The sequence below is a fragment of the Topomyia yanbarensis genome, chromosome 3, assembly GCF_030247195.1.
Source record: "Topomyia yanbarensis strain Yona2022 chromosome 3, ASM3024719v1, whole genome shotgun sequence".
NCBI lineage: Eukaryota > Metazoa > Arthropoda > Insecta > Diptera > Culicidae > Topomyia > Topomyia yanbarensis.
This window is the reverse complement of record NC_080672.1, coordinates 380,954,644-380,979,554: the sequence shown is the minus strand read 5'-3', so window position 1 is coordinate 380,979,554 and position 24,911 is coordinate 380,954,644. Positions and strand designations below refer to the sequence as shown.

Below are 24,911 nucleotides of genomic sequence, written 5' to 3'. Positions count from 1 at the left end.
AGGTCGAGTACATCGGACACGTTTTGAGTCAGCTATCTCGCTTCCCTTCCCGCATTAGGGATAAATAGAACCTTCCCTTGAAAGGTCTCAGGCCGGGTAAACCTTCATCTGGTGGGTGGTCTCTCAATTAGAGAGTGGCGCTTAAATCACCCACTTAACAGCGGGGAGCGGTTCGGCTGGCCAGTTACAAAGCAATGAAACTTTTTTTTTTAGCCTTTACACAAAGTAGACAACTGCCTTAAGAACCTTTGTTCTAACAAATGTCCACTATCAAATAAAGTTTGCATTTTTATACGCTTTCACTATAGAATAATTTAATGAGGCTAATGATTATAAAGAAATTACTATTACTGTGCAAGTTTTCAAATTACTAGTACTGTGTAAATTTGAAATACACTATGGACAACCTATCGCAGATGATTCAGAGGAGAATGCGTTTCAACTGACTGTTAACTCAGCTACAGTAAACCAATTTAAAACAGAGTTTCTATACCAATACCTGAACGACAACAGCAAAAGTAGCGCCCAGCACCCCAAAATCAATTGTAAGCAACTCCGACGAATAGGTAACAATGACGGCAGGTTAACACTGGTCATCCGTAAGTGTAACATCTAATCGAGGACAACAAGACAATTTTAACGATGATGACATTGCCAATTCAAGTGACTTCACTGGTGAAGTAGGTGGACAGACGAATGCTTTCCCACCGCGATAGAAGATCTCAGCACGCAATTTAAAGTTACATGCACGAGATCCAACGGATGATCAACATATTGTAAACTTGTACTCAATTTTCTTAATAATTGATTTGGTCGTCAAATAGTGTATACTTCCCAGTATTCACAAACTCCTATCTCACGCCTCTCGGTGCGTCTCTTGATGATCTGAAGTAATAGCAAAATAAGAAGGAGCAAGCGAACAAGGGCGTTTTAGCCCTACTGTAGGAAGAACTAAATACAATAATCGAAACAATCGGAAAAGACTAACACAACGAAAAAAGGACTATGATTGGAAACTTGGAAAATAAAACTTTGCTTGACGGAATAGAAGGTGTGAAAAACGAGCATCAATTCTACCAGAAGGTGTTAAAACGAGCATACATTCTACCAGAACAGCAGCGCAACAAACGGGCAAGGAACTGGCTGTATAGTGCTGGGCAAGATGCACCAACGTGTGATCTAGTGGCAGGTGATCCGCGAAAGGGTGTGTGTAGTGATGGTGAAAGGCATTTTCTTAAACTGTAACATCATCCACGTGCATGAAGCGATGTCCGAGAACGAGAAAGATTTTCGTGAGTATCTAACGAAAAAACAGATAAGATATTGAAATTTACGTCAAAATTCAAAAAAATGAATTAATTATTTAACGAGAGAGATACACGCGCAGTAGAATTGCGTCACAGCCGACGATAGGATGTTTAGCTCGTCATCGGTGACAAGAAAGCCCAAATAGACTAAGTCAGACAACCACACACCATTACAAATGAAAATGGCCAACTATGCGTCGACTTCGAAACCTCCTAGGAATAGTAGCACGAAACATCCCTTCCCCAAACTGAGAACCAAATCGACCATGTTCAATATCGAGCAGCTTGCCGAGCTCAACAGCTAGAAACCTGAACCAACGGAAGATCAACTAGATACGGCAACTCTATGTGATGGCTTTATCAACATAGATACCCTTACTAGGTACGAGAGCTTCGAATTGAGGAAATAACAGGTTTGACGGCGAGTACCGACAGTTAGTTGAGAAGCAGAATGCAACAACCTGAATGCGAAGCAGTAGCCGACGAAAGTAACACAAGAATCAGCCTAAGGACTCGCGCTATTGACGATAGACGCCCAACACCGGATCTATCTGAAATTCAGCACGAGATCATACGGTTGAGGAATATTAAAGCTACTGGCAATTATCTACTGCCATGTGAGCTGCTCAAATACGGAGAAGATACATTGGCTAGAGCACTCCACTGAGAAATTTCGAAGATTTCGGAGGAGGAGCTAGTATGTCCCATCTATAAGGTGATAAGCTGAATTTCAGCAGAAAGCTTGCTGAACGCTGGATCTCGGAAACGATTAATCAAAGCTTTAATGGATCGAGTGATGTGTTACGTCCGAGAACCAGGGACACTCTCAAGTCCTTTTGAAACTAGGACGGGGTTCGGCATGATGATAGGCTCTCTTGTCCATTGTTCAATATCGCTTTAGAAGGTGTTATAGGAACAGCGAGGATTGAGACGTGTGGTATGATTTTCCGGAAGTCTGCTTAGCTTTTTGAGTTCGCCGACAGCGTTCATATTGTGGCACGTATTTTGAGACGATGACGGAGACATACATCCGACTGTAGGTTTAAGCAAAACGAGTTGGTTTGGTCATAATTGCGTCACAGACATGAGAGCAAGAGGATCGAAGGAAGAAACATTGCGCCTCCCACCGAGTATATCGATTGACGGCGATGATATCGAAGTGGTTGATAAATTCGTGTATCTGGGCTGATTGGTGATCACAGAGAAATACAGAGACGTATTCTAGCTTTAGGTTTCGAGAAACTCGAACAAAGTACGACATCGCATCTACAAAACACTCATTGTACCGGTTGTCCTGTACGGACACCAAACTTATTAGAAATTAGAATGAATTTAAAATATAAACTATTTCAAAATTTCTCAAGAAGTTAAAAATTTTCGGGAGGGAAATGTCCGGACCCCCAAGTCCCTCCCGATGGATCCGCCACTGTTGCCACTCTCATCAAAGTGTTTTATTTTATTAAGCAGAACAAAGGTTTCAGTCGCAACGCCACCGTTGAATCCTTGCTGTGCAATATTTCATGAATGGTGGAACTGAATTGTATATTAATCGATACACATTGTAACCTTCAACAAGCGTTCCATTTTTTTCATTGGGTGTCTATGTTTTCAATCCCACTAGGTGGACACTTTTATAGCTGGTGAGACAAAAAAGCTTAAATGTAACTCTTTATTACGTTCGGTTCGTAGCATAGCGCTTCCAAAATTTTGATTCTGTGCTCTCTTAATAAATAAACGTTCGAATAATGTTCCACACAAAATTTCATTGGAAATGGATCAATTTAAATCTGAATCAGTATTGACAGCTTCGCTGATATCTGCTGGGGCACTTTTCGAGTTTCTTCTTGCGGATTTGTGGATAAGTATAAGAATCCACATTCACAGTAGAGGGATTCCATGAGAAACCGGCCGACCGCAAAATATGACCATCGTCGATTCGAACGAAACTTTGCAGGTGTGTTCGCTGTATGAATCTCCATGATATTCTCTGGCAATTGGAATATTTTGATACAAGAGTAATTTTTCAAAAGGGCGTAAACGTTTCTACGTGCATGAATTTCAATTTTTTTTTGTTCGATTACTGTATTTTATACAGCAAAACTATCTGAGAACGAGTTACAGGGAATGAATACTTCTGTCCGAAAAAAATATGCACTGAAAAAAATGTTGTGTCATTTTTCAAAAAAAAAAAAAAACAAAAAATTTATGATAAAAATTTAAATTGCGAATAAACCCATTTTTTTAATTTTTTATATTTTGTTACCAAAAACCTAAAGAGAAAAGAAACATTTTGATTGTGATTGCATGATGGAGAAAAAAACGATAAAAAAGTTTTTCTAACAATAACTTCGTACATGTTTTTAAATTTCATACTAATAGACATACAAAATTGTAATTTTATTACAGAATATAATTCTAAGCACCATTTAAAATCAAAACAAAAAATCTTCCAAAATGCGATAGTTTTCGAGATATTTGAAATTTTGCTACTTCAAAAACAATTAATTCGTGTAATTATGCTCTTTTTAAAAGTTATTCGCGTTACCCCATCAAAAAATGTCAAAAATTTAATGTTTATCAAAAATTTAATGTTTCAAATGGTTTACAATATCGCCTTGATGTCAAAGAGAAAGTTACAGGAAAGTTTACGGGCCTTTTGAAAAACCTATTACTGTTGATGGAGAAACGCGACTAACTTATGAAAAAGTCGTAATAAAATAAAATAATTGTGTTGTTAAAACAAAAGTTAAAATATCTCGAGAACAACTACATTTTAGAAAATTTTTGTTAAGAGCATTTCGATTTAAAATGGCGTTTAGAATCATATTCAAAAAGAAAATTGTATTTTTGACTGCAAATAGTAAGAATTAAAAAAAAATGTCAAAAGTTGTTGTTAGGAAAACTTTTTTATTGAAAGCTACTCCAGGATCCAAATACACTAAAAAGTTGCTTTTACGTCTTTAAAACGATAAACACTAAATTTTTGATATTTTTTTGATGGGGTAACGCGAATAACTTTTAAAAAGAGCATAATTACACGAATTAATTGTTTTTGATGGAGCAAAATTTCAAATATCTCGAAAACAATTTTGTATGTCTATTAGTATGAAATTTAAAAACATGTACGAAGTTATTGTTAGGAAAACTTTTTTATCGATTTTTTCTCCATCATGCAATCACATTCAAAATGATTCTTTTCTCTTTAGGTTTTTGGTAACAAAATATAAAAAATTAAAAAAATGGGTTTTTTCGCAATTTAATTTGTATCATAAATTTTTGTTTTTTTTTTTAAAAATGACACAACATTTTTTTCAGTGCATATTTTTTTCAGACAGAAGTATTCATTCCCTGTAACTCGTTCTCAGATAGTTTTGCTGTATAAAATACAGTAATCGAACAAAAAAAAATTGAAATTCATACACGTAGAAACGTTTACGCCCTTTTGGAAAGTTGCTCTTGAGTCAAAATAATCTTATTACCTGTGGAAAATATTTAGTCTTGCATGACGGCGAAACGTGTAAAGTTTCATTGGAATCTAAGATGGTCGGTCACGATTTTAAAGATTTTCGGACGGATCTTCGTGGAATTCCTTAGTACATCAAAGTTTGCTTTGCTCTGAATTTTGTCTCTCACAATCATCAGCTGTCGAAGACCCTTTTTCAAGCAACAACAATTTCAAAGGCGTTTCATACCTCGCTGCTGGCCGCGTTGTTTGTGATGTGATCTAGCAGATATGGAACGAGTAAACTTAAGTCAATACGATAATCAAGTGCTCTTCCAGGGATGTCAAAGATCAGGGATAGCATTAGGGTAAGTGTATTGTGTCACATACCAAAGGAGGAAAGGTTAGATTTTTTCACATAATTACTCTCGCTCTTTCAACATAAAAATTACTACGAAAGCCTTAAAATATATACAAAAATATATGCAAAATAGTTTGATAAAAGAATATAATAATTATAGAATAAAAAATCGCGAAAATGTTCCGTTTTTTGAGACCCAAGTAGATACAATTCCATAATATTTGGATCTGTTTTCCATTGGACATTACCTAAAATCTTAAAAATCTGTAGCTTCAGCTATTGAAATCTGCTCTTGCAAGTATTTCTGAGCAATATGAACAAAGCTTTTAAAAATTTAATAAAAGTTCAACGAATTAAACGTTTAAATTCTAACGTCGCTTTTCGTTACAGTTTCCAATTAGTTGCGTGGTCATTTCTCAACCGATTTCAAATTATTACAGATTAAAAATCATTGACCGACCTGTGTCATTGTCGTAACTAGCCCAACTACCCTAACCCGCATACAAATTCCTAATTACCTTTATTTACACGACGTGCTAGCACCTAAGTTGAATTACTTTTCAAATGACACCAAGTGTAATAATTCTGATACAGAGTTTTCCCTTAAGAAGCTCTTCTTTTTCGTTAAGGATATTAAATGCGATATTATCAGTGACGGCGTTCGTAAAAGATTATGCTATCGCATACTTTTCTCTCTTCGTGTCCTTCACCACACTTCCCGAAACATTCAAACACAAACCGTAAATCCACCCTATACCTACTCGACATTATCCAAACGACGAGATGTGTGTAATAGCAATGGGTATCCGTGCGTTGGAAAACTTGTCAGCCCTCAGATACGAAACAGCGGAAAGCATAGCTGCTGATCTGAAAAAAAAATCGCTCACTCTCCGACAATGGCGAGGATGCTTGTCGACAGATGTGTTCAACATCTTGCCGGTTCTGTGAGTTTCGCTTTTTTGCTCGCAACAGTTTGCCAGATATATTTTAGAAGCGGCAGTTTTCCACTACATACCTATGTACAGTGGGGCACTGTTCGAGTTGATGCGAGCCGGATTCCGATATATACGACCGTATCCGTATACATATACGGTAATATTGAGTTAACATTCCCAGGCAGATAGTAGATATAGTAACATTGAAGCAATCTGTATCCTTCGCTATAAGGGTTGGAAGAAGTCCAAAAAACGGAGCTTTAACGAAAATTTACTACTATCCAGCCCCAAATGGCCTGGTTCCTTCAGATGCACCGGTGTATAAAATTGCAGATAGAATATAAAATGCATATATGTTTATTAGAGTGATCCAAAAGTGGATATTTTTCATCCCATCGCAGGAATATTTTTTTTGGGATCTCTTAAAATATTGACGAAATTTAAAAACTGCAAAACTTGCAGAAATCCAACATGTAGAATTAATCCACTTTGAAATAACTGTTTGACTATAAAATTTCGGTAACAGTTTTAGGGATATTCTCGCCAAAAATGCATTCCGACAGAATGTTTAGTAAAAAAATTATAATTCATTAAAAATAATAGAAAAAAAAAACCATATATTATTAGTCATGGGTGTATTTCGACTTCGTCTCGTCAGAGACCGACACTAACTTTTTGTCGGAATAGATTAGCGCCGGCTTGACGCTTAATCCCTCAAACTAAAACACACTCCGACAAAAAGTTAGTGTCGGTTTCTGATGAGACGAAGTCGAAACGCACCCATGACTAATAAGCTAAGGTGTGCCCTTCTGTGCAAAGGCTGGTTTTACCAAAAATTTTCGCTCTAGTGAGAAGCATAGTCATATATTATTGCTGTAGTCTAAGCTTTCCGCTTCTTGTATTCATTTTCTTTCCCGATAGCGAGCAATGGTCAGGTTTATCCTCTGCCGCTTGCTGATCATTACGTCTGCCTTCTCTCTGTCGTTCATGTTTGCGTCCATGTCGTCGTCGCTGGAGCTTTGATTTTCGCTGATACATGTTCCATGCTTTTTGTGTTTTCGAGTAACTTTGATATTATTTCTTCCGTTGGTAAGTTAACTATTAGTTTCGGGACCCCGTGGAATATTGTTTATCCGGCATTTATTTTTGTCCAGGTTTCTGTGATGTATAATCATATGTCGAAGGCTGTTTGGACAGCGAGAGTTGAAATGGTAACTTTCTGTTGTTAATTAACATTTCGTGGACAAAAGAGCGGATTGATCACCCCCCCCCCCCCTATTTTAAAATAATCTGATGGACCGTGATTACTCATGGATACACGAAACACGTTGCGAATATGTCTCTCATTTTTTTCCTTCATACAATGTCTAGCTAATTATGTTCAATGTATAAAGATTGAACAAGACATTTGGAGGTGCAAGCCATCGCCATAAAAAGGTGGTATTGCTACATTAGGTGTTAGTACTACTACATACATCCTACATATTGGGAAATATCGGATCAAAGACATATTTTTCAGTAATCGACACCAGTGCTGCGCAATCTCACGATGGTCTTTGAATTGTGACGGTAAATATGAAATGATCGTATCACAACAAAAATGACCGTTATTTCATTTCCATTTTCCTCGGATAGTGATTCAGCTAACTATCTCTCACAAAAGCCGTGCGAGAGAGTGCATTGAAATGATAAACATTTATTTTGTATTGGTATGGTAAACGAAATAAAATATTGTCAGTGTACTGTATTCCGGCAGCATCCGGTGCTTTGTTGATTTTTTCTCAACTTTTCTATTTATTTTATGCAAAGCTATGTGACTTAACGATTGAACAAGGCTCTTACGGTAGAACCGACTCTATTGCTGGTATCGCAGGGTCGGCTAGCTACCGGGTAATCAAGGGCTACGCGGATCAAGAACAAAGATCTAAGAACATTCACTTTTCTTATACACTTTTTATTTGTGAGTATTTGTAGTGTGTGGGTGTGGGGTGTAATTTACAATTTGTATTCTAATTGTGGCGTGTGCACTACTGCTATCACTCAACGTACCGTACTTTTGCTGCTGCTGTTGATGTGCGTCGCGACGCTGACGATGCCGACGGGCGAGATCCCCTCACGGACGTCGGCGAAACTGGCCGGATGAAGGCCCCGGTACGATGGTGATCCAGATGGCAGTTGGACGGACCAGCGGGCGTTGCTGGCTTGGATGCAGGCAGGCGTCTTCCCTCCTTGGCGAGCATCGGCGTGACCGCGGCTAACCGCAATGGCCACCACCGAGAGGGGACCCTCCTTTTCGATTAGGGCCTTTGCCCGAGGGTATGAAACGGAGGCGCGCAGCGCCGGATGACGTACGGTAATCCTTTACGGGTTAGGCACGGAATCCTCCCGGATACACGAGCCGAACCGTGTGCTGGATGATTTGAAGTCGCGCTAAGAGGCAGTAAGAGGCACTAAGAGGTCCTGAACCAGCTGTAAACGTTATACAGGTATACCTCGATTTAACATACTCACGATTTAACATACCCTCGATTTAACATATTTCGATTTAACGTAATTTTTACCTCGATTTAAAATACATGCAATTTTTTTAAATTTTTTTTAATGTCAATGTGACTAAAACGAAATGTTAAGAATCAATATCAATTTTATTCTATGATCCACTTCCAATGCTTAAAGAAACATAATTTATTTTCGCCTTTTCGCTAGATTATGTTTAAGATTCTGAGATACAATAACATTCTTATTTTGATACCGCACAACAAAATGAATACACGAATTTGTGGTTCAAGTTATTTCCTGATAATAGTTTTATGGGTTTTATGTGTAAGCTAAAAATAGAGAACTGGAAAGATATGGTTGATGGAAGGTATAGGGCGGTGACGAGATATTGGCGGACGGTGAGTCCCAATAATAGGCACTGGGGCTGTAGCGGTTATTACGAAACTGTTGGAAATTTGTAATGAAGTCAAGACAGTTCCTCGATGTTAACGCACCAAACTAGAGCTTGAAAGAACGTAAGCTCGATTCCTACTAAAGATAATATCTTTTCTCAGGCTTTATTGAGCAGGTAAATTTCTCAGTGCATGTGGACAATTTTCAAAAAAAAACTTCGTCATGGATCGTCTTCTCTTGCAAAAAAATGCAATAGACGATAATGATGGAAGACTCAAGTCTTCCTTCAATGTACGACTCCTGGTAAGCTCACGGTGTTTATTTATCAAAACCGGTGCCGGTCATTACTTAATGTAAACAGAGGAAGCATACAAAAGCAATGTTAGTCCGACACTGATTGTGATTATATTTTTCATATATTACTGCGTATTGTGTATATCTGTAGATATTCCTCTCAACAACTGCAACGGGTAGAGAATGGTCGTTAGTAGAGATTGGGATTCGAATAAACTATACTGGCGTTTGCGTACGATTTAAGATAATCGAAGACTATGGATACTTGGCCCCCAGGAGTACCATAATAAATGTTTACGTTTAAAATCTGGGAGATAGATCCAATAAATAAAAAAGGAGATAGATCCAAAAAATGAAAAGAAGATTTCCATCTTTGACGCTTGTTACAACGTGGGAGCAGGAAACCAGTGGATCAATTCTTTGCTTTAGACATCACATGCTACGCGGCTACTTTGGAGATCGATAATAGTGACATCAACAATCTAGTGAATTCCACCTCCTCGTCGTACACAAGGATTAAGCAATTTTTTTAAATATTTTTGTATTGTAATTAAAATGTCTTATTCATTCTGATGAGTTCGACTTTTAAACTGAGGTATTGTATCTGTCGTGCACAAAATGATTTAATCCAACTTTTTCCTTAAGGAGAACTATAGCGCTACAATGGCTCGATTTGGTTGTTTTTTCTGCAAGTAGAACTCCTGTGCTTACAAAACTTCATAACTAGTCGTTCGCTCGTGAACTCAAGTAGTGTTCTCTTTTTGAATTCTGCGATTATCTAACGGATAGGTTGGTCTACCAAGATAAAGATGAGACAAAATAGAACCACAAATTTTCTTACTAAAGTTAGGCATTGTGCTCTTCATGCACACAATGGATAATCCAACATTTTTGATTTTAGACAAAATCTCGTGAAAAAAAATTAACTAATACTGCACTGCTAACAACACTATTCTTATAAGTTATCCTGAATTCTGAGAAAATTTTGCGACGAACTTTACGAAATGAATATCTGTTAGAATTGGCGAATACTTGGCAAGGTTAAGATAAATATGTTGTTTATGTTCAGAAGAGCAATCTAATTGTTTAATTGTGAATATGTGGTTTCTATGTCACTGTTAGGTGGATACAATAAGTAATATCCTCGTAAATATTTCGTGTAATGAATAAAAAAATAATTCTTTTCGAAAACAAATATTTCTTTTGTGTTTCGATTTTACATAAAATTCGATTTAACGTACATGATTGAATCGGAAAATGTATGTTAAATCGAGGTATACCTGTAACACACTTCCCACCCCAAAGGGGGGGGGGTATACACTTAACTTCACCGGATAAAATATACTTCAGCACACGGACGCCTGATAGAAAAGAGACCAGAGTTTGAAACTGCTGGCCCTTTTATAATAATTTTGAGATGCATTTCCCTCCAATTTTTATCCCAAAACCATTTTTAAAACTCCAGCATCGCGCGTCTCCAGGCTGGGTGGTTCAGCTACCCACCGAGACAAGCTGACAGTTTGCAGCGGTACGCACCCTTTCACTACCCTGCTTACTGTTGTTGTGTAAATTAGTACAAAAAACGTGAAGGTTCTAAAGACAAACAAATAATATTTACAACAAAAACCTAAGCAATGGAACCAACGGTTACAGCTATTTGCTTTTTTAATAATCGCTCGTTGTTTGTAACAAGATGACCGCCATAATTGTATTTATATTGTAAATAAAACGATGGTCAGTTTCAATTCCTCTTAATAATGATTCTAATGAGTGAGAGATTCAGAACAGAATAGTCTTACTGTTCATTCATTGTAGTGAGAACCGTAACTCAATGAGCATCGCTTACTGTTTTGACTGCTAACTGTTTTATTCTCTTTTATCTAGCAGGTTTGCCATCAGTACCATGATGGAGCTCAACACTGATCGACACGTCAACTTTTATTGAATAAAAATGTTCATGGATCATTACAAGAGATTATCATAATAAAATCTCTCTTTAATAAATTTTATAGTTTTTTTTGATATTTGAACTCTTACCGATACCAAATTGATAACATAATTCGTAGCGAAATTACATTCTGTGAAAGTCCAGTTATTTCGTTCTGTTAAGATTTTGATCCACCCTAATGTATATCCACCATCATCATCTCATCTCTGAATCTCGAGTAGTTTTTTTTGGTGAGAGCCTGTTCTCGAATGCCATGGTTTTCCACTTTTTTTTGTTGCAATGCAACTAAATTGTCAAGAAGACATTTCGTGCAGCACCTAGCAGTTCAGTCGCCGGTATTACGGATGAGGAAGGAACGAACTATCGTATCGTTTGTCAGCGTTGTATGAAAAAAGTTTGCTTGCTGAAAAGTAAGCACATAATATAGAACTCTCAGCATTATAAGCATCCATTACTGTTATTGTTCCTTTCGCTGATTTTTCAGTCTCTACTCTACCCTCCGTACTACCAACTTGACGGAACACAATTTTGACCAAGCATTAAATGTTAAACATTCCTTTTCCCAGATTTTTGTTCAAAGAAGCGCGGTGACCATTTAAAGCAGTGCCATTAGTCTTGGGCGTTTAAACATTGTAACTATATATCTCTTATGGGAAATATCAGAAGATTCTTGCAATTTTGAACCGATTTCATCACATAAAATACACGAGCACATACAGTAATTAAAAAAAGGTTGGTTACTTCAAAATCGTTTCCATCAGTGCTCAATTCAAAAGAAAACAAGAACAATTCATGTAATGGGATGCTTCGTCCCACTTTTATGTTCACTTTGTTAGTCTGGACCCGAATGTGGAGGACGTTCCACTTTTGAGTTTGTAACTCAAGTGGAAGCTCATTCTTCTGCTGTGAAACTGCTATAGTTCCTGGCGGAAGCTTTTGAATACAAAAGTCATCATACAAACACAGAACGAAATGGGAACCGGAAAACAGATGAAAATAAGGACAGGAAAATGCTACTTTGGAAATGGAATTGGGTAATTTTCTACTATAATGTCTTCTGTGCCAGCATTGTCCGTATTCAGCAAACAAAAATATCAAGCCTGTGACTGTATGATAATAGTGGTCCGCTTTCTCTCTATCCCCGTCTGAAGATGGGCCAATACCAGAACTAGATTCTGTCGTCAAACTTTTGTGTTGAAGATAGTGGAAATAATACCGGCAAGTAAAAAAACTCAAAAGAAAATCTTTAATCCGGGTTCCTAATAAAAACCGGGATCAAAAGCTAGTGTTTATTTTATTAATGTTAAATTGCATATTCGAGTCCATACTGTTTGCAAATCATTGCAGAATGTATGGTGGAAAATGCACATAATTCAACCGCTTCACTGCTTCTCTTTCATCAACAATCTTTCCTTTTGTCTTGCAAGTTAGTCCACACAATTCATGAGTTGACTGTTGGCGTTTAACTACTTTGATCGTTTCATTGGTAACCAACACATCAAGTCGTCTGACCGTCGAAGTTTGGCATCATCATTGGTTTTGGATTCTATGATAAAATTATTCATTTCGGGATGTTTTTCTGTTATACTCTATATTTTTCACTTTTGTTTCCAGAACTTGTCTTTATTTCATTTATTTGACAATGTGCTACAGTGTGTCCCAATTTAATAATAATTTGGTGTAAATTTCTTATTATGTTGAGGCAATGATTCCAGGCGAAAAATCCTGAAAAAAATTGGGGAGAGGTCTGGAATTTCGATTTTAAAATGATCATTGTACAATTCGTAATACGTATAAACCTTATTTAATGAATATCAGTTTTGTTGGTCAAATTTTATTTGAAATGCTTTTGAGTTTGAAATTATTATAAAATTGAAACTAATTAAAAATTTCTCAAATTAGGCGTGGAATATTCAAACCGTTGAATATTCGATTTCGCCAAGAAGGTTTGTCCGGATTCCGCCCCGGCACAGAAGATCTACCGCGCCGCGTCTCCTCACGATAACGCGAACGAAACAACTTTTTCGATGGTAGAGTTCTCACTTGCTCTCTTGTCGTGTAACAATAAAGCTCCAGAGCCAGACAGAATCAAATTCAACTTGTTGAAGAATCTGCCAGAGACGCTTGTTGAACTTATTTAATAAGTTTCTTGAGGCTAACATTGTCCCACACGATTGGAGGCAAGTGAAGGTCATCGCCATCCGAAAACCAGGAAAACCAGTCTCCGACCACAATTCGTATCGACCGATCGCAATGCTGTCCTGTATTCGGAAGTTGCTCGAGAAAATGATCCTATCCCGCCTCGACAATTGGGTCGAAGCAAATGGCTTACTGTCAGATACACAATTTGGCTTTCGCAAAGGCGAAGGGACGAACGATTGTCTTGCGTTGCTCTCAACCGAAATTCAAATGGCCTATGCTAGCAAAGAGCAGATGGCATCAGTGTTCCTAGATATTAAGGGGGCTTTTGATTCAGTTTCGATCAACATTCTTTCAGAGAAGCTGCACCAGCATGGTCTTTCAGCGACTTTAAACAACTTTTTACTAAACTTGTTGTCGGAAAAGCACATGCATTTTTCGCATGGTGACTTATCGACATCACCATTTAGCTACATGGGCCTTCCCCAGGGCTCATGTCTAAGCCCCTGTTATATAATTTCTTGACAATTCCTGCACGTTAAGGCAACTTGACGATGGCGTGGTGTCTGTTACGGGACCCAAAGCTGTCGATCTACAAGGACCATTACAGAATACCTTGGACAATTTGTCTGCTTGGGCTATTAAGCTGGGTATCGAATTTTCCACGGAGAAAACTAAGCTAGTTGTATTTTCTAGGAAGCGTGAACCAGCACAACTACAGCTTCTGTTAATGGGTCAAACTATCGCTCAGGTCTTCACAGTAAAATATCTAGGGGTCTGGTTCGACTCGAAAGGTACTTGGGGATGCCATATTCGGTATCTGAAACAGAAATGCCAGCAAAGGATCAACTTTCTTCGTACAATAACCGGAACATGGTGGGGTGCCCACCCAGGAGACCTAATTAGGTTGTATCAAACAACAATACTGTCGGTAATGGAATATGGATGCTTCTGCTTTCGCTTCGCCGCGAACATACATTTCATCAAACTCGAAAGAATTCAGTATCGTTGTTTGCGTATTGCTTTAGGGTGCATGCAGTCGACCCATACGATGAGTCTCGAAGTGCTGTCGGGCGTTCTCCCGTTGAAAAATCGATTTTGGGAACTCTCATATCGATTGCTCATTCGGTGCGATATCTTGAACCCGGTGGTGATTGAAAATTTCGAAAGGCTTGTTGAGCTCAATTTTCAGACCCGTTTCATGTCCCTGTACTTTGAATACATTGCGCAGAATATTAACCCTTCTTCTTACAATTCCAACCGTGTGCATTTCATAAATACTCCTGAATCTACTGTTTTCTTCGACACATCCATGAAAGACGAGATTAAAGGAATTCCGGACCATATACGCCCACAAGTGGTTCCAAACATTTTTTATAATAAATTCCGAGAAGTCGACTGTTCTAAGATGTTTTATACTGACGGATCAAACCTCGAAGGGTCCATTAGCTTCGGTATTTTCAATCAAAAGTTCACCGCCTCCTACAAACTCAGTGACCCCGCTTCAGTTTACGCCGCAGAACTATTCAGTATACCCTTGGAGTCATTGACACATTACCCGCAGACCGTTACTTCATCGTCTCGGATAGTCTGAGTTCTATTGACGCTATTCGCTCGATGAAACATGGAAAGCACTCCTCGTATTTTTTGGGGAAAATACGGGAGCTAGTGAGTTCTTTATCTGACAAATCTTTCCAGATTACCTTGGTATGGGTCTCTTCTCATTGCTCCATTCCGGGCAATGAGAAGGCGGACTCCTTAGCTAAGGCGGGTGCCCTAGAAGGTGACGTTTTTAAAAGACCAATTTGCTTCCACGTATTTTTCAGTATTACTCATCAGAGAACTCTCGAAAGTTGGCAAACCTCGTGGAGCAATGGGGAGCTAAGAAGGTGGCTACATTCGATAGTCCCTAAGGTATCGACGAAACCTTGGTTCAAGGGGATGGATGTAGATCGTGACTTCATTCGTGTGATGTCCCGACTCATTGCAAACCATTGCACGCTGGATGCACATCTCCGGCGTATTCGGCTCGTGGAAAGTGGTATCTGCGCTTGTGGCGACGGCTATCACGATATTGAGCACAGTTCCGCCAGATATCGGCTTATGGACCTTCACAAAAACCATCAATATAAAAATTAAACTGCCCCTTCTTATTTCCTATCATTCTCAGAAACGCTCTCTTCCACCTGTACCATACACCCACGAAGATTTGATGGGACTCCAAGGCGACACAAAAAACCTGTCTGTCGAATGAGCCAACAGACACGGGACCTACAGTACGAACATCACACGCGTAAGTCGAACTCTTCCCGATCTGCATCTGAGCCGTCTGGAAGAACCCCTGCCGACTCGAGGAAGAACACCCGGCCTCCCTGTGCATAATTCTTCTTGATGAAGGCCATCCGAGTCTACATCCTATGCCGTTGATCTCCCGATGCCTGAAACTGAATGTTAATAACTTTCTTCCCGGCCATCTTTGTCCACCCTCCCTCCCCTGACTCTTATACCCAGAAGTATCACCCCTTACCCCCCCCCCCCCCCCATTCTGTATCTTCTAGTTCTAACTATTATATTATATAATCTCATTGAAAATGCCAAACTCTACTACCACAAAAAATAACTTTAATTAATCTCCCCGAATCTTTACAAAATTAAATCACGCTCTCTAGTTATTCCTTGTTTTAAGATAGTTATAAAAATTGTCTCCCTTAGTTAAAACTTATTTGCTTCAATAATCTTCCTGCTAAAAATGTCAAACCATATTGCCATAAAAACTAAATGACCCCCCTAATCTTACTAAAATTATATTACCCCCTTGTGTATATGTATAGCTATAAATTCTCCTTAGTTTAATTTTAAAAAAATCAATATGGAATCCCCTAGTATTAAGTAATTTGAAATGTAAAACAAACCAAGATTGGCACCTTCAAGCTAACGCAAACCTGCCTTATCAAATAAACAAATTGAATAAAAAAAAATTTCTCAACAACTAAAATAATTTCGGAGGGGGTCCAGACCCCCAGGACCCTCTCCTGGATCCGCCACTGAATGATTCTCCCCAACCGATCAAGATTTCGTTGCTATTCGACTGCCAATTCTGTAACTCAAATCCACCATACGTATGAATTGAACGCATTTCAGCGGCACGGTGTTCCTAAAACCGTTATTAACTAAAAAAAATGACCACAAATTTGGCATACGGCATTCGAAAGATACAGTATCCAAGCATCTTCACAGTGAATTTCAAAATGATCCATCGAGGGATTCGAGAGATATGGCGATTTGAAGTTTTATGATACGTTTCATAAGGCTACCAGCAAACACCCACGGGTTTGGTCCAATCTCTATAAACAAAAAAATATTTGTCTACTTATTTAGTACATGACATTCGAAAGATATAGTAATCAAGTATATCCCTTGCCAGTTTGATAATACCTGTGTAGTGCAAAAAAAGAGTTTACACCCATGTTTGAAAAAGCGTAGAACAGACCAATCTGGTGTAGTGTTCAGTCAAAAAATGAAAATGACATTCATAATTCTATGTCGAATCGAATGGAACTGTTATTCAAAGTGATTGGAATTAAATAACTTTCAAGCGTAAAGTTAATTAAAAATTACTCGAATGTAAATATACTCTACTTTTTTCACTAAAACTATCAAAACAAACGAACGAAACTTTTCAGGGTAGCAAAATTCAATTCCAATAGCAAGATGTTAGCTGAAATTATTCAATATCCATCTCTTCTTCAATCTCCGAACCGTAGCCTGCCTCATAAAATCATAAATCAATCGACTAATCATTTCTGCAGATGCAGATACAATAGGCTCACCTTCTGTCGTTTGACCAATTGGAGATGCAGCAACGTTGAGGGAAATCACTTGTTCCAAATGTGTGTGAACCGGGTACGGTCGCCTTCTCTTCGTTCCCCACTATTATCATCCCGATCTCAAACCGGAATGTTGCATCATCCAGTGGCAGCCACCGCCAGGCAGCAGACAAACGAGGATCCGTTTCAGAATGAGCTATGAGCTAGCAGCACACACACACAAAGCACTCTTAGTATGGCCACCCTGAAGCACCTCCTTCACCCATCGATAACATAACGCACTGCAGAAAAGGGCAAATTTTTTCATACGAATAAACACACAGACACCGTCACACGGAAATCGCTGCATCGACTTCAATGAAGTGAACTTGTTTCGATCACTGGGAATTTGCTTTCGTTTGTTTGCCCACACTATATTTGCATCGGTTACTTACGCTACACTTTCCACCGAGCTTTTTCCCAGTTGATGATGAAGTTTCCACAGGCACAAGCCACCCGTAGAGAACAGAAGAATGCTGATACAGACTATAATCACAACACCTCCTCGGGCACTCTAGTAACTGTTATTACTGCATTCGACTGTAACAGATGAATGTGATCCTTCAGTAGTTTACCTTCTCGTTTATATCTTTTCCGCTTCGCGAATTTCTACACTAAATTGTTTTCTTCAAACTTTATGTACCAGGAGACCTGATGCTCGTTCTATTTTTCAGCTACCAACAGATCGATACCTACAACCGATTCGACACGCTCCAAATGGATTCAATATTATTCTAGCCACAGCAATTTATCTTTCTTTGCACTTTTATCCGCTCGATTTCCACAAATATTATTCTTCGCTGAAGGATTCACTTAGCGCCCTTCTTCATATTGAATGTATACGACGAAAACCGATGTGTTTCTGAATCTGAAAGAGCCTCAGCGACGACAACGACGACGACGCTACCACCTACCACCAACATCATGAAATATTCACCAGATCGTACATTCAGTATCCTGTTTGATCCATTTCAGCAGATTCCACCTTGCATTTATTCGTGCCGGTAGCGGTGTCTATTCGGTGTGAAGTGGCTCGGAACTAACTATTGCACTATCTTAGCCGCATAATCTTCTCCCGTGTCAGTGATGGCCGGGCACTTTTCCCACTTTGTTTCGTGGTGTTGTAATTTTTGTGTTACGATAATGCTTCAATTATTCGGTGCACTTCTACTACATGGGCGAATCTACACTATAGTGGAAAATTGTGCATCGTTGAATTTAATATTCTTCGCCCCGGTGCGGTGTGAGCAGGGGTGACAAGAGCAATTGCTTAATATTTTAATATTTCTTGTTTTATTATCCGATTTCAAATTCATGAAGTGCGCTAACGAAGCAAACACGGTTTTCAGTTGGGTGTTGGATGTTGTTGTGCTGTTGTGGATTGGATTGAATTTATAATTTTGGGGAGCCAAATTTGTTTTGTTTGCATTCCAAACAACGACAGCTGATTACCGGTAGTGTGAGCTTTTGATTAAATTAGCAGCTGAAACTAAACTTGAACAATCTGTGTTTTAACCTTTGCTATCTTGTTGTTAGTTATGGAATTCGCGTGTCGACTTCGTCTCATCAGAATCCGACACTAACTTAGCGACAGGACTAAGCGCGCCGGTTTGACGCTAGCTCCAGAAAACGAAAACACTATTTGTTTTTCTGAGTAATCCGCTGATGGGAAAAGGAATAGCACCATTTGGGAACAAAACTGAATAATAACCAGCTGAGCAATCATTACAAACTAGTTTGCCGTTGGAATTGCTTTGAGTACACTAAAGTTTTTTTACACGGGGGATGCGTACCGTGTAAAAAAACCGTGCAAAAAACCATCCAAATTGCGAAATCCGTGTAAAAAGAAATCGTGTTAATTCAGAAAACACCGCGTTTACCGAGTTACATTTCTATGCCAAAGGGGTGATTTTGGAGTTTTATCAAAAATGTCAAAAAAAGTCCTTTTGAAGGCAATTGAATGATTTTTGAACAGTTTTTTTGCGATGATTATGCAAGTAGCCCGGTTTCTGCTTTTATTCTACTTGACGATTTTTGGAAAAGTGGAAACGTCGGGTTTTAAGGTTTCCTTTTGGCCCGCACTTCAACAATATGGTTGTTTTCGAAACAGTATTAACGAGTATACGCCAAATATCGACTTCTTTAAAACCCAATCAATATGGGTATTTTTGAAACGGGCTTGACGAGTAGATGCCAGATATCGAAGTCTGAGGCTATTTTGATATCCAAAAGGCGACTTTCTATCCAGTGGAACTCTCTAAAAACCCACCAATATGGGCATTTTTGCAACGGGCTTGACGAGTGAACGCCCATTATCGATGTTTGAGACCATTTGGAATACCAAGATGGCGACTCATGGTCTAACGAAATTTTCTATAACCCAGTCAGTATGCAGATTTTCAGAGCGGGCCTAATGAGTACAAGATAGAGATCACTGTCTGAGGACATTTTGAAATACAAAATGGCGACTATCGGCTTAGCGATATTCTGTATAACTCAGACAACGTGGAGTGTTTTGTAACTGTATTGACAAATATGCGGTTGCAAGAGGTCTGACGTCATTTTAACACCCAAGATGGTTCTAATTATTTAGTATAAACATCCAAAATAAAACAAAAAAATTCATTCATTTTTGTATATTTTGAATTCATAAAATAAGAAAAATGTGCTCATGAAATTATTTACTCGAATTTGAGTTGGTTCGTCTGCTAGAGCTCATGAAGCGAATTTTCCTGCGAGGCTCAAAATCGAATCAAAAAACTGACAAAATCAGGGGAAAAATAAAATCGGATCTTCGCAGTCCACTAAAGTAGAAGACACCATCTTGGATTAAAACATGACTTCAAGAATTAACAACCGTTATTCATTCATCAACGCTATTCCAAAAATTCTCACATTGTTTAGTCAATTGAAAATTTTACTAAGTCGAAGTGGCCATCTTGGTTTTCTAAATGGCCTCAGCAGGGATTGTAATTCTCTCTCACTCACGCGAGAAGTAGCTTATTCGATGTCCAACTTTTCCGAGATAAGATGAGTCGCAAAATTCTCCGTCTCCACAAATAGCGTGAGAATGATTTTCCGGATAAAATTTATTTGACTTTTTCCTTCTCACCAGAGAAGGTGATAAAATTTTAATTTCGTGGAAATCAATAAAAACTTCAAAAAATACACTTAATTACAAAGAAAAGCGGCAAAGAAATATGATAAACTTGTTTTATCGTGTTTTGGAATAACGACAGCAAAGCAGGGAACGCAAAAAGGATACCGTGATAAACTCATTCACTCATTCTCCGGCTGTTTTATTTATCCGGAGAAATAACACGTTGTATTTATCCGGAGAAGTTGTGTGAGTGTCAATAACTTTTCGTATGAAAATGTGAGTTTTTATTGTCGCAGTAGCAAACTATCCGGGCGCATTTACTCATATGAGCGATAAATGCAATGCCTGGGCCTCAGACATCGATATTTGGCAACGTCAATCCCGTTCCAAAAATACCCATATTAATGGGGTTTTAGAGAATTCCATTGAACCGGAAGTCGCCATCTTTGCTTTCAAAATGGCCTTAAAAATCAATATCTGACGTTCTTGTTTTCAAAATGGCCTCAGATATGGACATTTTGCGTCTACTTGTTAATACTACCAAAAGCAAACAGACTGTTGAAATGCGGGCCAGAAAGAATCTTCAAGATCCGCCTTTCCCTTTTTTTCAAAAATCTTCTTCATTTAAAAAGTCTTGGAATAAAACTAGAAACCCTTGATCAAAAATCGACTAAGTATTTTGCCTTCAAAAGGACTTAGAATATTTTTGCGAAAAATCGTGTTAATTACGAAAACCGTGCTAATGGTGAAGACCGCATGAAAATCCATGGAAAAACTGCAAACATGTAAAAAACCTTAGTGTATTGTACTAGGATCGGTGTTTAGCGTTAAAATCGCCGTTTATAAAGAATTTCGACCGATTTCTTGTAAGTCTTCTTTCAAGAAATTAGTTTGCTCGCCAGTGCATTGAAAAGGCAGATTCGTTACAGTAATAAGAACAATACCAAGATCGGTTTCAACTTCGATACCCAAACTTCCGATCACCTCGGTGTCAAGAGACGGCAAGACGTGATGTTTGATTCTGCGATTAACCGCTATTGCGATTGTTCCGAATCCAACAATTCGATCAAATCGATGAAAAACAAAATTAGAATTGCTCTTCAATTTAATATTTGGTTTAAAAAAAAGTCGGTCACAATCGCTATATGCACATTATGCACCTTGAAGAAGTTGAAAAATTCGTTTTCGCACCATTTGAATGAACGAAAATTCCAATTAAATAAATTTAAATTATTGTTTAAAGTCATTGTTAAAATTTAAATCACTTGCGAATTTTTAGCAAATTCCCATCCAGTACGAAAAACTTAAAACGTGGAGGTAGAAATTGGCATTGCAGCCATCAATTGAAACATATATTGCTGCAAAAAATTCAATTTTTCTTCCGTAGTGCTACCTAGATCGGTTGGAGCCAAGGAAGCGTTGTGTGAAAATGAAATTGGAGGCGTGGTTGTCATCGTTCTTTTAGCCATGTTATCTGCTACTGAAGCATAAGATGAAGCACCGTTGTAGGATAGTGTGACGGAGATAGAAGATCCTTGTAAAGATAGAGAAGTTGTATTTCAATTTTAAAGCGGATTAACGCATTTAAACGTGTTTCTTGAAGTGTACCTGAAGTACTCGGTACATTTTTAATTTGTTAGTTTGTACGAGAATTTATATTTTTTCCTCGAACAGCACATGTCCACAAATTCCAGTATCTCATTTTACTCAGTTCATAAAGTATAAATCACCCCGCTGCTATAACAGGGCAAGTAATCAAATTTACCCGTGCATTGCTTTGTCTACTTGCAAGAGAAAAAATTGGTTTCTTCTGCCTAGTATGTGACCCAGATCAGAGTGAAATAACAAGATTATAACAGAACAAAATTTTTGTTACAACTTAGGGTTACCAAATTGGTTGAGAGCAATTTAAGGGCATGTTTGATCAAATATTAAATCGTGTTGCATTCAGAATTCGGACACTTTATTAATTCTCTAACAGTACCTCCAGTGGTTGGATCTGGAAAGTTCTAGTAGTTATTTGTTTGGATAATATAATTATTTTGGTGGTGAAAGTTTCGTCTTGGTACGATCAGTAAAAAGTTGTGATAGACGAGAGCAGAAAATTAATCCTGCACACCCCCACGTCGAAGACCCGTTTCTGTAGACTTTTCATCGGGTCCCTAAAAAATTCGACCTCCTTTTCGCTGATAAATTTGCTCAGAAACCAATAATCTGCACGGAAAAAATCCGTTCATAAATTCATGAACAAAAGATCACGATTTCGTGAACTGAACGATTTATGAAAATCGTTCCTGAAATTGTGAATAATACGCCTCGTATTCATGAAACCATTTGTGTTTCAAAAAAAAACTACTTCGCCCGGTGTTACATTCCAATGTTTGGTTGGGTTACTGTTGTTGTTCCCTGGATATGTCTAATTTTGTCATGACTCTTGTTCATAAGTTGGGAATACACAGCCGACAGTCAAACGATGTTCATGATTTCAGGAGCTTATTCGCGATTTTTGGGATTTATCATCACGCTACCGTACTAGTTTAGTCATGAGTTTATTATCGGATTTTTCTGACCGACTGGTGGGATTTATGTTCATGATTTCAAGATCTTAGCCGCGAATTTCGTAATTTCTATTCGTTATTTATGATTTCAGGAAGCTTGTCATGATTTTCGTAACTTCTATTCACGTTGTCGTGATATTCGAGTAACGAATAAAAATTTATGTTTATTTATGTTCTTGATTTCAGGATCTTAGTAACGATTTTTGACATTTATGTCACGAGTTGTATGATTTATGTTCATGATTTCAAGATCATAGTCACGATATTCGTAATTTCTTTTCACATTATTGTGATATTTTATTCATGAGCTTACTTTCGCGTTTGACACGTGGAGGAATGTGACTCATGTTCATGATATCAGCAGTTTTATTCTGTAAATTATATCACGAACACGTGGGCCTTTCTGGGAGGTAAACCAGGAGTTATTAAGATTTATGACCAGATCGAACGAAGGTTCAAGCCGGACTAGCATTTGATATGTATTTTCATGGTTACTTTCATTGTTTATTGTCTATTAAGAATTCCTACAGCTTTATGTTTCTAAAATGAGATTTGAACCTGGCTGCATCTGATATTGATAGGAGCTGGATTCCCCCTTATCCGATGACAAACGCATGATATGAAAAATCGAGGAAATTATCCTAACAAAAAAATGACCAATTTTTTTTTTTCATTTTCTTTTTGCACTTTGCACATTTTTGTACTTCAACTAGTATAATGGCATGCATGGATATAATAAGTCCGGTGATGGAAAATTTCCGTCGTATGTAACAAACCATGGAACAACGGTCGGCGTAGAATTTGCCCAATTACTCTGACTGCTTGTTCGATTTAATTATTTTAACTAGCATGTTATGCCCAGAGATGGATGGATGAGCTGAGTGACACAGGTTACCTTAATGACAGCATTTTAGTTAATTGAAATATCTTTCGGCCACTGCTTAATACTCACTAAGAAATTGGTGCCAATGTAGATCACTTGGCATTTCAACAGTTTTGGCAGACTTCCGAAAAGGTTTCAAGTGAATGAATAATAAATTTCCACTCGTTATTTGCGTCTTATTGATTTGATCCATAGCCAGGGCTATATTAACTGAATTCTGAGCCGGATTTATAATGATTCGCACTTGCAGGCCCGTGAGCAGAAAATTCTTAAGGGAGGGGCTTTGATTTTTTAGTTCCTTATATCGGGAAGGTATAGGGACAATCAAACGTTGAAGACTTTTTCCGCGACCCGGTGTGCTGAGTCTTGTGTCGACATGGCTCAACAAATTGGGACAATGTATGTTATCGAAAGGGAATCTTGGTACCACCGCCTCTTGGTTCATTATAGAGTCGGATTCCTACTTTGGTGGTTTGTAGTAAGCCTGCCGACTAAACTTAACGTTCCTGTTTCTCCCAATTCTTATCCTTCCGGGTCACCGTTAGGTATTACTTCTGGAGGATGTGTGCTTTTCTCTTTTTATTTTGTGTTAATCGTTCATGTTTCCTTCATTGATGCTGTTTCTTGCTTGCTGTCCAACCTTCGTGGTATAACTGACCTGCTCAGGTCATGTCGAGTCATGAACCGATCCAGACCTGCCGAACTTAACGACTTACATTTCTTCAGAACCACCATCGCAGGGTGTTTTTATCATTCTTGGCTATACTGGTTCCTATTTATCTACTAGCTGGTGCTGAGAGTTTTACGGTGGCGGAATTTCTCCCGATACCAATGCCCTTTCTCGTAAGCCATTTAGTTCTGAACCACTCTGACGCAGAGATCACCTACGGTGAAATTTCTCTAGACAATGATATCCCGATTTTCTCCGAGTTCGTGTTGTTCGTTCGTTGCTTTGCTTAATAGCGAAACTTGTCAAAACTTGAGCCGATTCAGCGAAGCCCACCAACTTACATCCTTTTACAGCCACCCTCGCAGGGTTTCCTCAAATACTTGTTTCTAGAATGACCTTACTCAAATGACATTGTGTGGGCCAAAACGGCTCGCAGTATATTTTTTTCTGATTAGGAAGTTAAGAAATTTTCAAATTTCTAATTCAAAACTCTCATGGGAGGGATTTGAACCCCTA

At 38.3% G+C, this 24,911-nt stretch overlaps 2 protein-coding genes across 6 annotated transcripts in view; one reads left to right on the top strand and one right to left on the bottom strand.

Annotated features, from left to right (window-relative positions):
* The window catches only part of LOC131689069 (uncharacterized), a 59,601-nt gene that overhangs the window by 665 nt on the left and 34,025 nt on the right, over nt 1-24,911 (top strand). The window lies entirely within an intron of this gene.
* LOC131689068 (uncharacterized) overlaps nt 1-24,911 on the bottom strand; it is a 492,270-nt gene that overhangs the window by 456,311 nt on the left and 11,048 nt on the right. For 2 of the 4 annotated variants that reach the window (XM_058973852.1, XM_058973853.1), the window contains exon 2: nt 17,149-18,373. The gene's annotated coding sequence lies outside the window, so the exon portion shown is untranslated. Of the gene's footprint in view, nt 1-17,148; nt 18,556-24,911 lie in introns of all 4 variants that reach the window. The other 2 variants (XM_058973851.1, XM_058973854.1) reach the window with 2 other exon arrangements.